Consider the following 12,185-nt stretch of genomic DNA (forward strand, 5'->3'; position numbering starts at 1 on the left):
CTGTGTTTGTGTAAAAGACTGTGTGAAATTGGCGTCAATTGCTGCCATTGCCGCGCTGCTTGGCGCGCCCTGGAAGAAAAGGGCAGGTCATCGTGGGTGGAGCCTGCCACAGAGCGCGAAGAAGTGAAGTGCCGCGCGGGAAGAGAGGACAGCGCGCGAGGAGAGGAGCTGAGGCCTACAGCCCGGAGCGTCGGGCCTGCGAAGCGGCCGCCGGTGAGCTCACACAACCCCCCGGCCCTGGCTAACGTTAGCTAGGGGGGGAAGAGAATGTCTGTGCCGAGCAACAATGCAGCGGCGGATGCTGTCGCCCAGCCTGCAGCGCCGCAAGGAGTAGCGCCCGCCGCAGCGGTCCCCATAATGCCGCTGTCTATGCCCTATATACCGGGAGCGGCCTGGCTACCGCAGTACTCGGGTGAGTCACATACCCTGAGTGAATTTAAAGAGAGACTGTGCAGTTTGTTTAAAGTTTACCCCCTGTCTGAAAGCCAGAAAGTGAACATTCTCATTGGACAGCTAACGGGTGCAGCACAGAGAGAGGTGAAAGCCTGGCAGGACACTGACAAAGAGACTGTTAAAAAGATTCTAGCCAAACTGAGAAGCACCCTTGACACCCGCACTGCAGCTGAAATCAAGATGCAGGACAGTATAAGGGACTATGCTCTTAACCTGCAGGAGGCGCTGCGAGCAGTTAAACAAGTTGATCCTGACAGTGTGAAGGAGGAAGATAAACTGTTAAAGGAGCAGTTCATTGAAGCCGGAGCCCTCATCTCCCCTGCTTTGATGAGGGCTCCGGCGCTGAGCCCGCATCAAAGCCGGGACAATAGCCACAATAGGCGCGAGCGGAATCGCCGTCTGCCCGCGCCTATTAACTAGTTAAATCCCGCTGTCAACGCTGACAGCGGGCATTTAAATAGCATTTCTGGCCGCCGGGCCGGAGATGACCTCATCGCCGACCCCCATCACGTGATCGGGGGTCGGCGTCATGTTGCCTGGACAACCAGAGGTCTCTATGAGACCTCTATGGTTGCTCCAGGCATATGGCTTTCAGCGCCACTCGGTGGTCGGCGCTGAAAGCACAGCAGTAAATCTGCTACATATGGGCGATCTGCTACATATGTAGCAGAGCCGATCGGGTTGCACATGCTTCTAGCCTCCTATGGAGGCTATTGAAGCATGCCAAAAGTAAAAAAAAAAAATGTTTAAAAATAAAAAAATTTAAAAAACCTAAAAGTTCAAATCACCCCCCTTTCACCCCTATCAAAATAAAACAGTAAAAAAAAAATCCCACATAGACATAGTAGGTATCGCCGCGTTCAGAATCGCCTGATCTATCAATAAAAAAACATTAACCCGATCGCTAAACAGCGCAGCGAGAAAAAAATTCAAAACGCCAGAATTACGTTTTTGGTTGCCAAGACATTGCATTAAAATGTAATAACGGGCGATCAAAAGAACGTATCTGCACAAAAGTCATATCATTAAAAACGTCAGCCCAGCACGGAAAAAATAAGCCCTCACCCGACCCCAGATCATGAAAAATGGAGACGCTACGGGTCTCGGAAAATTGCGCAAATTTTTTTTTTTTTAGCAAACTTTGGAATTTTTTTTCACCACTTAGATAAAAAGGACATAGACATGTTAGGTGTCTATGAACTCATAATGACCTGGAGAATCATAATAGCAGGTCAGATTTAGCATCTAGTGAACCTAGCAAAAAAGCCAAGCAAAAAACAAGTGTGGGATTGCACTTGTTTTGCAATTTCACCGCACTTGGAATTTGTTTCCCGTTTTCGAGTACACGACATGGTAAAACCAATGGTGTCATTTAAAAGTACAACTCATCCCACAAAAAATAAGCCCTCACATGGCCATATAGATGGAAAAATAAAAAAGTTATGGCTCTGGAAAGCAGGGGAGGGAAAAATGAAAATGCAAAACCAAAACTACCCCTGGTCGTTAAGGGAGCAACCCCTTGGGCAGAGGGCCAGCCCCCAGGAGTAGGACCACAAGCCCCAAGGTACTGATGAGCCAAGTATGTTGGAGGGAGACCAATCCTTCCTGTGGTGATTGACGGCTTTGCTGGACACTGGCTCCCAGGTGACCACTATGCCCTATATCCTCTACAAGCGGTATTGGGCTGACTCTGAACTCACCCGTGGCCCAACTGATGAACTAACAGTAGTTGCCAGTAATGGTCAGTCTTTACCACAAGTGGGATGTAAAGAAATTACTGTTAAAGTGGGGAGGGTGGAGTTAAAATCTCAAGGTCTGATAGTTGTGGATATTGATCGACGTGAATGTAATCCCATGATGACTCTTGGTACAAATGTAATTGAAAATTGTCTTTCCAAGGTTATTGTCTTGTTCCAACAGGTGGCTGAGACTGCTGGTTCCAGTGAACAACGAGTCCTGCAGAAGGAGATCAAGGCCCTGATGCAAAGACAACAGGTAGAACTCTCTGGCGGAGAAATTGGTAGTGTCAGAGTGATTGATGCTTTCCCCATTGCAGTACCCCCCAGATGTGAAATGTTGATTTGGTGTCGGGCAGCCATAGGCCTCAGAGGGAAGGATTACCAGGCATTGGTAGACCCAGTATATTCTGATAGCAGGCCCACTGTCCTGACAGCCAGAGGGGTGGTTGATGTACGTAAAGGGAGAGCACCTGTACTCCTTTTGAATTGTGGGGAGGAGGAGGCCACAATACCTCGGTACTCCACAGTTGCTAAGCTGCTCACTGTTAATAACAACTCTTTGCAGGCAGCAGAGCCCTTGGTCTCATCCGATCAGGTGGAGGACAATGGCTCTGTGAAACAGATGGAGGAGTGGTGCCAGCAACTGCAGGTGGGGACTGACTCTACACCTTCATACCAGAAAAATGGGGTTTACAGAGTGACACAAGAATATGAGCGGGTATTCAGTAAATTCAGTAAACACCCACTAGATTTTGGGCAGGCAAAAGGGGTTCAACATCATATCCCCACTGGAGATCATCCACCCATTAAAGAAAGGTACTGGCCTATACCCCCAACACAATACCAATGTGCAAAAGGGATGTTGAGAGAGATGAAGGAAGCAGGGGTTATCAGAGACAGTTGTAGCCCCTGGGCAGCTTCATTAGTTTTTGTAAAGAAAAAGGATGGTACCATGAGAATGTGTGTTGATTACAGGAAAATTAACAGCATTACACATAAAGATGCTTACCCATTACCCAGAATTGAAGAGTCATTAGCAGCACTTAAAACTGCTAACTACTTTTCCACCTTGGATCTCACCAGTGGGTATTGGCAGGTTCCCGTGGCAGAGGCAGACAAGGAGAAAACAGCATTTACCACTCCATTGGGTCTCTATGAGTTCAATTATTTGCCATTTGGGCTCTGTACTGCCCCAGGAACATTTCAACGGCTGATGGAGTGCTGCTTGGGACACATGAACTTTGAGACAGTCCTGTTGTACCTTGATGATGTCATTGTTTTCTCCAAGACTTATGAAGACCATCTGGAGCACCTGGCTGAGGTGTTTGAAGCCTTGTCCAATTTTGGCCTAAAGGTGAAGCCTTCCAAATGCCTCCTGAAGCCCAAGGTACAGTACCTCGGTCATGTAGTGAGTGCAGAAGGTGTGGCACCAGATCCTGACAAAGTCACAGTCATCCGGGACTGGCCAAAGCCTAGCAACCTCCATGAAGTATGCCAATTCCTCGGGTTGGTAGGCTACTACCGAAGGTTCATCAAAGGCTTCACTGAAATAGCCACTCCTATGCAAAATCTTCTGGTGGGGCAGTCCAAGAAAGCCAAACAGAAAAGTTCCACATTTGAATGGACTGAGGCGGTCCTTCACCAGACTGAAGATGGCTCTCACAGGAGATGAAGTTCTGACCTATCCAGATTATGACAAACCCTTTGTGTTGTATACTGATGCCAGCAACGTGGACTGGGAGCAGTACTGTCACAGGTACAGAATGGCAAGGAAAGAGTGATCTCCTACGCCAGCAGGAAGTGCGTCCCACTGAAAGGAACCCTGACAACTACAGTTCCTTCAAGCTGGAGTTCCACGCCATAGTCTGGGCTGTGACTGAAAGATTTACCATCTTCACGGACAACAACCCGTTGACTCACTTGGACACTGCAAAACTAGGTGCACTGGAGCAGCGATGGATGGCTCGGCTGTCTAACTATGAGTTTACCATCAAGTACTGAGCAGGGCACAAGAATGCTGATGCGCTGTCCAGGATGCCTAATCTGCCAGATGCAGGAGAAGACCCTGAGGCTCTTGAAGAAATAGTTACCTCCCTTCCACCAGCCACTTACGGCCCAATGTGCTTAAGGAGTGAGAAACGGACGGTCTGGCTTGAAAGAGGTCACCCTAAACCCATTGCCCCATCATGACTGGGCAGAAACTCAGGATAATGACCCCGCAGTCCGCCTGGTGAAGGAGCTACTGTCACAAGGTGACTCACGCCCAGAGTCGAATGCTCCTGAAGAATCCCAGCAGTTGTGGAAGGAAAGAGGTTGGCTGTTCATTTATGAAGGAAAGCTGTGTCGGAGGAGTATCAGTGCCCGCACTCATGAGCTGGTTTGGCAGGGGAAAGTCCCAAAGAGAGAGGCATCAATGGTCCTGGAAGCATACCACAATGGAGCTGGACACTTAGGGTGGAAGAAGTTGGAAGCATTGCTGCGGGAGAGGTTCTACTGGGCTGGTATGAGGAAAGCCATTGAGAGGTGGTGCCGGGAGTGTGGACAATGTAACCTGCACAGAAAGGATCGAGACAGCCATAGAGCTCCTCTACAGCCAATCATCACCAAACAGCCACTTGAGTTGGTAGCCCTGGACCATGTGAAGCTGGTTCCAAGCCGGTCAGGCTACATCTATGCTCTTACCATTGTGGACCACTACTCAAGATTCCTGGTAGTTGTGCCTGTTAAAGATCAAACAGCCAGGACAGCAACCAGAGCATTCCAACAGCACTTCTGTAGACCACATGGATATCCTGAGCAAGTGCTTACAGATCAAGGTCCCGCCTTTGAGGCAGAAGTGTTCCAGGAATTCTGTAACTTGTATGGTTGTAAGAAGATCCGGACAACATCGTATCACCCACAGACCAATGGCATATGTGAGAAGATGAACCAGGTAGTGATTGACCTACTGAAGACCTTGCCTTTGGAGGAGAGGAATCTGTGGCCAGAAAAGTTGCCAGATCTGGTGGACCTCTACAACCACATTCCTGAGAATTCCACCAACTGTACCCCAGCCTATCTAATGAGAGCAAGACCTGGTAAGCTGCCTATTGATTTGGACATGGGAGTCCTGACACCTGAAGTAACATCACCAGATGCTGACTGGGACACAGAGAGGCAGCAACAGTACCGAAGAGTACAAGAATGCGTGGAAAAGAGTCTAGCTCAGGCAAGACAAAAGCAAGAAAGGCACTACAATCAGAATGCACCTGCAGTTCCCTTGTCACCAGGAGGACAAGTTCTCAAGAGGAAAAGAAGATTGCATAAGCTGGATGATCAATGGGAAGCTAAACCCTACACCATTCTGCCCTCAAATTTTGAGAATACCAAGGTGTGCCTTGTTAGTAAAGATGGAGGAGAAACCTCAGCAGCGGTATCGAGGGATCATTTGAAATTATGCCCTGACCAGTTAAAAGAAAGAATAGAAGAACCAAATAACATCCAACCCATAGAAGAAGAAAAAGTCAACACTGTACTTGGAGAATTCCCTGCCAATTGGACTAAAGTAAATGATGCTATAGTGGTGCCAGTGTTGACATTTCCCCAATTGGTAGCACAGGAAGACGTGACCCAAGGAAATCCTGAAGATCAGGAAAATCAAGCAGCAAATGCCACACCAGCAGTGGAGCCAGAGAACCCTCGCCCTGCCAGTGGTGAACCTGTTGCGCCCATGGTGAGTCTAAGAGTCCACAGACCGTCTATTATCTCTGTGCTATGCAGAACCACCAGTAGTGTATCCAGTACATTACACACTACACCAGTATTACGCAGGTCTACCCGTACTACACAAGGTATACCACCCATCAGATATTGTATATAGCTAAAGTTTATGTGAATGTTGAAATTGTGTATATATGTAACTGTTTTCAAGTTTTGTGCCTACAGGTAATCTGTAAGAGTTGCCTTTTGAATTTGCCAGTTTTGTTTTATGGACATTGTACCACAGGACTTGTGTGGTCACCAACTTGTATATAGTTCCCCATTTGCCCAGGAATGGACCATGGACATTGATGCTTGAACTTGTCACCATAGGACTATTTTTGGAGCTTGTGGTTTTTGTACATTTTTCATTTTTCAAAATCTTGTACAGCTATATTTGTTATATGTTTATATGTTTTTTTATGTTTTGTTCAGCCCAGGAGTGCTGACTTGCACTAGGGAGGAATGTGGCGCCCCCAGGAGTATGGCCTCCACAGTGGCTTTGTCTTCCTCCAGGGAGGGTAATGCCAGGCTTGGAAGCAGTGAAGGGTCTCTCTCACAGTTAACCTATACATGCAGCACAGTTCCACTCCAGGCCAGCAGGGGGGACTCTGAACCGGAATTGAATGGAGGAGTGCTCTCTGAGGACCAAGAGGAAGGAGTGTAAAGTTAGTGTGAGGAGGTCCACGTGTGCAGACATGTGGAGAGAAGCTGGAGGTTGAGCTGAGGAAGGAGAGCTCCCTCACAGTGAGAGCGCATGAACTGGAGCCTGGTCTCCACGGTTGTACGGATACTAACGGTCCTGTAACAGATACCAGAGGAGTAGGAGGCTGTAAATGCCCGACTCCCATCTAAGACTCGGAAGCACAACAGCACGGAGTGAGCCAAGAGAGGAATACGGCTACAGCTGTCTGCCATATGAGGTAGTTCTAAGAGACAATAAGAGAAGTAGGAAGAACTTCAGCGTAACTCAGTACTAGGAGTACTTCACTTAAATAAGCGCTAAGAAGGAGACTGCACAGCCCATCTGCTGAGAGAGAATCCCTGAGCTGCTTCCAGGCTAGCCTGCTCCAGTACCATCTGTAATCAGGACCCTGAACTGCATTTATCAAGTAAAGGTACAGAAATTGCACCCCGCTGTGTCTTTGTCTGCTTCCTTCCCTTCCGGCACTGCTACATCCCCGTGCCAACCACATCTACACTGCCCTGGGACTACAGCTTCACCTGTGGGGAACTTTCACATCTTGGCTGCACCATACCATCAGTCCCAGTGGATCTGCATGCAGCGTCGGCTTAACATCTCACTTGCCAAACACCACGGGTGGCGTCACGAACTATTCCATTAACTACATTCCACCATTTCAATTCCCCCACTACTTGGGCGCCCAGGGCCACGGACCGGGTCACCGCTGCTGTCACAGATCCCGCTGACACCGGCCCGGTACCAAGTACCTCACAGCCCTGGGAGGGCGACCCATCACCCCAGACGCATAGCTATCTTTTTTGATTCGGGCCACCGCATCTGCCAGGATTTGACGAAATGAAAGAGCGGGATTTGCACGGATCCGTTCTGACAGTGCTCTCCTCAAGGACGTGCTGTGCAGTCCGAGAATGAATTGTTTCCAAAGTATCCGGTCTTTAGAGCCCATGCCACCAAGCCCATCCGACTCCTTTCTCTGCACTTCTGCTAACACTTCCTGCAGTGCTGTCGCATACTGAGAGATCCCTTCTTCTTCCTGCTGCAGTCTAGAGAAAAATTTGAAGGTGTCCCGCGCTAGTAGTCTCGCCATAGATCTCTTCTAGGAATTTCACTAACTCCTTCAGGGTACTACGGGTGAGTTCCGGCTGTAGACAGACGTTTTTACAGGCCTCTCCCTCCAAGGCAGTCAAAGCAATGTCCACTTCAAGGTCTGTGCTGATGTTATAAATCTTCAGGGTGCTTTGTAGCCGGGACACCCAATCAGACAGGGGCATATTATTGCCATCAAACTTTGGTAGCATACTAAATATGGTGCCCATAGGGAGTGTCCTTGCAGGGGTTCACACCAATGCCCACAGCATCCCCACTACCACTAGCATTCTCGTTGTTGCTGCCTGCTGCCTCCATCTTGGTGACAGTCACCCTGCTCGCAGCGCCACTTGAAGCGATGGCTGGGGAAGCCACCACTGTGCAGGGAGACTACGGTACACATGATGAGGTGCAAACAACAAAGGGTTAATTTATTGACAGGCAAGGAATGCAGTGATAGGAAGGTGTAAACAGGGGTATGCAATGACAAAAGACAATTTACAGGAGTGATAGTCTTTAGTTGGGCCGTCAAATAGCACGGTGCTTCAACTATCACAGATCAATATACTTTCAACAAGCAAAACAGCACAATAAACGCAATATGATGCTACTCCAACTATAGCCTAACTGGCCTCTACTGCGCAGGCCACACGGCTGTCGTACTCTGTCTATTGCAGCCTATCTGTTGTGAACACTCTTGATCTGACTTCTGAGTTTGGGCTCCCTCTGGTGGTTGCTGTGGGTAGTGGAGCTGGTCAGGTTGACAGAAGTCCATCACCTGAAGACAATGAGTGGAAGTCAGGTGTTACAGACTGGGAAGATTTAAGTGAACAAGCTTCCCTCAGTTGCTGCTGGTGATTTGGTTTTCTTCCTGTGCATCTTGAAGTCCGCTTGTCCCCTGCTTGGTCCTGCATTGTTCAGATAAGTTATTTGTTTGCTGGAATCTTTTGCATTTGATCCAGTTTTGCCTTTCTCTGCTTTCTGCTTTGCTGTATGGGTTCAGCATTTTGCCCTGCTGGGACAGGTGCTGGACCCAGTTCCATATGTCACAGCCTATGTCAGTCTGTTCAGAATTGCTAATCCCCTGTTATAGCAGTATCTTTGGTTTTGCTTCCAGTTCACACCAGAATGCTGATCTAGTGGGGGAGAGGTCGTGTGGCCTCAGTATTTTTGCATATCAGACGTGTTGGATTTTTTTAGGGTTTTTGCATGATTGAAGACAGTATCTTTCCTATCCTATGCTAGCTAGACAGTTTGGGCCCCATCATTTGCTTACTCTTGTGGTGTAGTGACCACTATGTCCGCTAGGGGGCACTGAGTGGGTGTCCCAGGACGGACCTACAGGCATATCCGTTGTGGTAATGGGTATAGGATGCTGAATGACCGTTATGTAACCCAAGGTAGGTGGCCTTGGGATGGAAGCTTAAATATGTGTATTGATCAGCAGAGGCACTGCTGAGCTGTTGTTACACTGTGTCAGCGAGAGCTATCTACAAACCCACCTAGGGGGCGGTGTCTAGAATGCCTTAATAGAGTGTATGAATGCTTGTAGGACCTGTGATGAGGTCATAGCCATGTGACCCGGTGGGAGTGGCTACGTTCCATATAAGGTAACCAGAGTAGGTCACATGAGAGAGAGCGCATGGATCTGATTGGGCCATGTGGAAGGTCCCGGCAGGCCTAGGTGGAGGAAGATGGGTTACCTTCCTGAAGACCACATGCTGAGGCTGCTGGCCCGGTGAGGCCTATGTATGCTGACTGTATGTGTGGAGGGATAAGCCTCCTGTGTTTTGCTGAGGCTCCAGGACTGAGCTTGAAGTAATGGACATTTTGTATGCTTGCTTTCGCCTGAGCTAAAGGCTATTCCTGTGTCTGGCTGCAGATAGAGCTCTGCTATGGACATTGCCTTGGCCTGTATGTGAACAGGGCCTGAGGGAACACAGCCCAGCTAAGGACTGTTTATGTTGCTTTTGACTGCTGTGATGGCTGAAAACTGTGTTTTGTTACCGTGAGGTTTATGGAGCAAATAAACCGAAAGGACTCGTTTTAACTCTGAATGTGCCAGTGTTTACCTCCAAGACCTGCAAAGTGGGTAATCCCTGTCCACTCACATGGTGGAACGCTACACTCTATTTTCTGCCTGTGTTTGTGCCTCATCTTATCTCACCGGCAATATATGTTTGGGGGCTATCTATTCCTTTGGGGTCCTGCTCTGGGGCAGTTTAGCTTTCCACTTTCTTGCTTTAGGCTTAGTTAACTCTTTGGCTGTGCCAAGGCATCTAGGGCATCATAGGTACGTCCCACGGCTAATTCTAGTTGTGTTGTTAGGCTTAGGGGTCTGCAATCCGCTAAGTTACCAACCTTTCTGGTGTTCTGGTTGCCTACCTTATTTCCTGGCTATCCTCCTCGGTGACCTAATCATAACACCTATCCTAGGCCCTAACATGTGCACACAAGGGGTTAAAACTCACAGTAGCGTTGGAGTCCTATAAGATGGTGAGTATGTGTTTCTGGAAGCTCTGTGAAACGTGGTCTTCTACTCACTTGAGGGTCCTGGAGATGCTCCTTGAAAACGGCAGATTTCTTTCTTGTATTTCATCGTGGCCCCTCACAATAACACATGACAGCCACCTTTGGTTTTCCCCAGAAGAGTCTACACAATCTCATAAGTTCAGTCAGTCACCGGCTGTGCATCTTCTCCTCACAGATCCAGGCACGCCAGCATCCAGCAGCATCTTCAGCTCAGCACACACACACACACACACACACACACACACACACACACACACACAGGAAATGGCCCCTCCCCTCTCCAGTGCTGGCAGAACAACACACACAGTTTTTTGCAAAGGAGACAGACTGTACCATTGCTCCACCCTAGGGGGTGTTGTCTCTTACAGTGGCAGCGTGTCTCTGCTGTCCATAACAATGCCACCCCCTTACACAGGAGCCGCGACATGAAGCAAGCGGGAGGACGACATCGCATGAAGATGGGAGGCGCCGGACCCCGACCTGCAACACCCATCGGACCCGAACCGCCCCCAGGTGAGTATAATAAAACTTGTTTTTCTTATCTTTCAGGTTAGACCAGGGGCTTATCTACAGCATTACAGAATGCTGTAGATAAGCCCCGAAAGGCAGTAGCTGCAACTTATTGCGGAAATACGAGGTGACAAGTTCCCTTTAATAGCGCTATATAAATGAGTAAAATAAATCACATTCTTGTTTTATCAGCACTTCCATTTTTCACTATGTAACACCCCAGGCTAACGTTCATTCTTATTACTTATTAACTATTGGGTTACATATTCACCTTCTGGTTCAATTAATTCTTTTTCAATATTCCTCTTTTTTCAGTCCGATGCTGATCCATCAAGTTCTCTAGTGGCGCACAGCTTTACACCACTATACCTATGACTTTAGAAACTTAATGATCACCAGTTCACATCTAATATAGGAAACTACTAACATAACTAAATAAAACCATTTATAAATTATTTATTTAGTGGCAAGAACTTTTTCATTCATTTCACATACAGTATTTTTCGGACTATAAAACACACTTTTTTCCTCAAATTTTTTTGGGGCATAAGGTGGTGCGTCTTATAGTCCAGATGTACTTACCTGGAGTGTGGCGCACCAGCAGGAGTCAGGCGATTCTGCCGGCTCTGGGCTGGGAAGAAGGGGGTGTTTAGGGGTCCGATGCTGCAAGGCGATGATCTGATTCCCATCCTAGGTTGGCATGACAGGTTTGCAGGTGCTCAGTGCTGTGAGGGCTCCCCCAACATTTCGTGAACGCCCTGAGCCCCCGCACTTCCACTGCTGCAATGTGGTGGCCTCCAGGAAAATGGCCATCGCATTGCTGCAATAGATGTGCAGGTGCCCCGGGCTTTTCCAAATTGTTGGTGGAGCCCCCACACCACCAAGTAGCATCAAACCTACTGCACTAGCCAGGAATGAGAGATCATCGCCAGACCACTGAACACCTCCTGTGACCTGGCTCCACCAGTGGGGCAGATCCCCCCCAGGTAAGAAGGACCCCAATTTGACGCATTAATTTTTTTCCTATTTTCCTTCTAAAAATTTGAGTGCGTCTTATAGTCTGAAAAATACGATACATTTAATTCATTCTTTTAGGTGACCTCACTTAATTCATAGGTACTTTTTAATATAATGTATGTGTGTTTTGTCTTTTCATGAACCATAATTTATCTTTGTTTGACGAACTTTCTCATGAACTTTGACATATTGTGCTTTGTTGCCATTATTTTTTTTTTTCAAAAAGACTGCATATAAAAGTTTCAAGCTTGACATGTTTATCTATCTGTTGTCAGGTTTTGTCCTGAGGTAGAGGTCCTTCGTAACTTTCAAACGCGTTGACTTTGAAAACCTATTTAAATAAACGTTTGTAAGGAAAGTCTCCATATCCGGTAGTCTTCATCAGCAGAACACGTACAGACACATTA

Source organism: Dendrobates tinctorius, unplaced genomic scaffold, assembly GCF_039654945.1.
Source record: "Dendrobates tinctorius isolate UK_male_01 unplaced genomic scaffold, ASM3965494v1 ptg000226l, whole genome shotgun sequence".
In the NCBI taxonomy this organism is placed as follows: domain Eukaryota; kingdom Metazoa; phylum Chordata; class Amphibia; order Anura; family Dendrobatidae; genus Dendrobates; species Dendrobates tinctorius.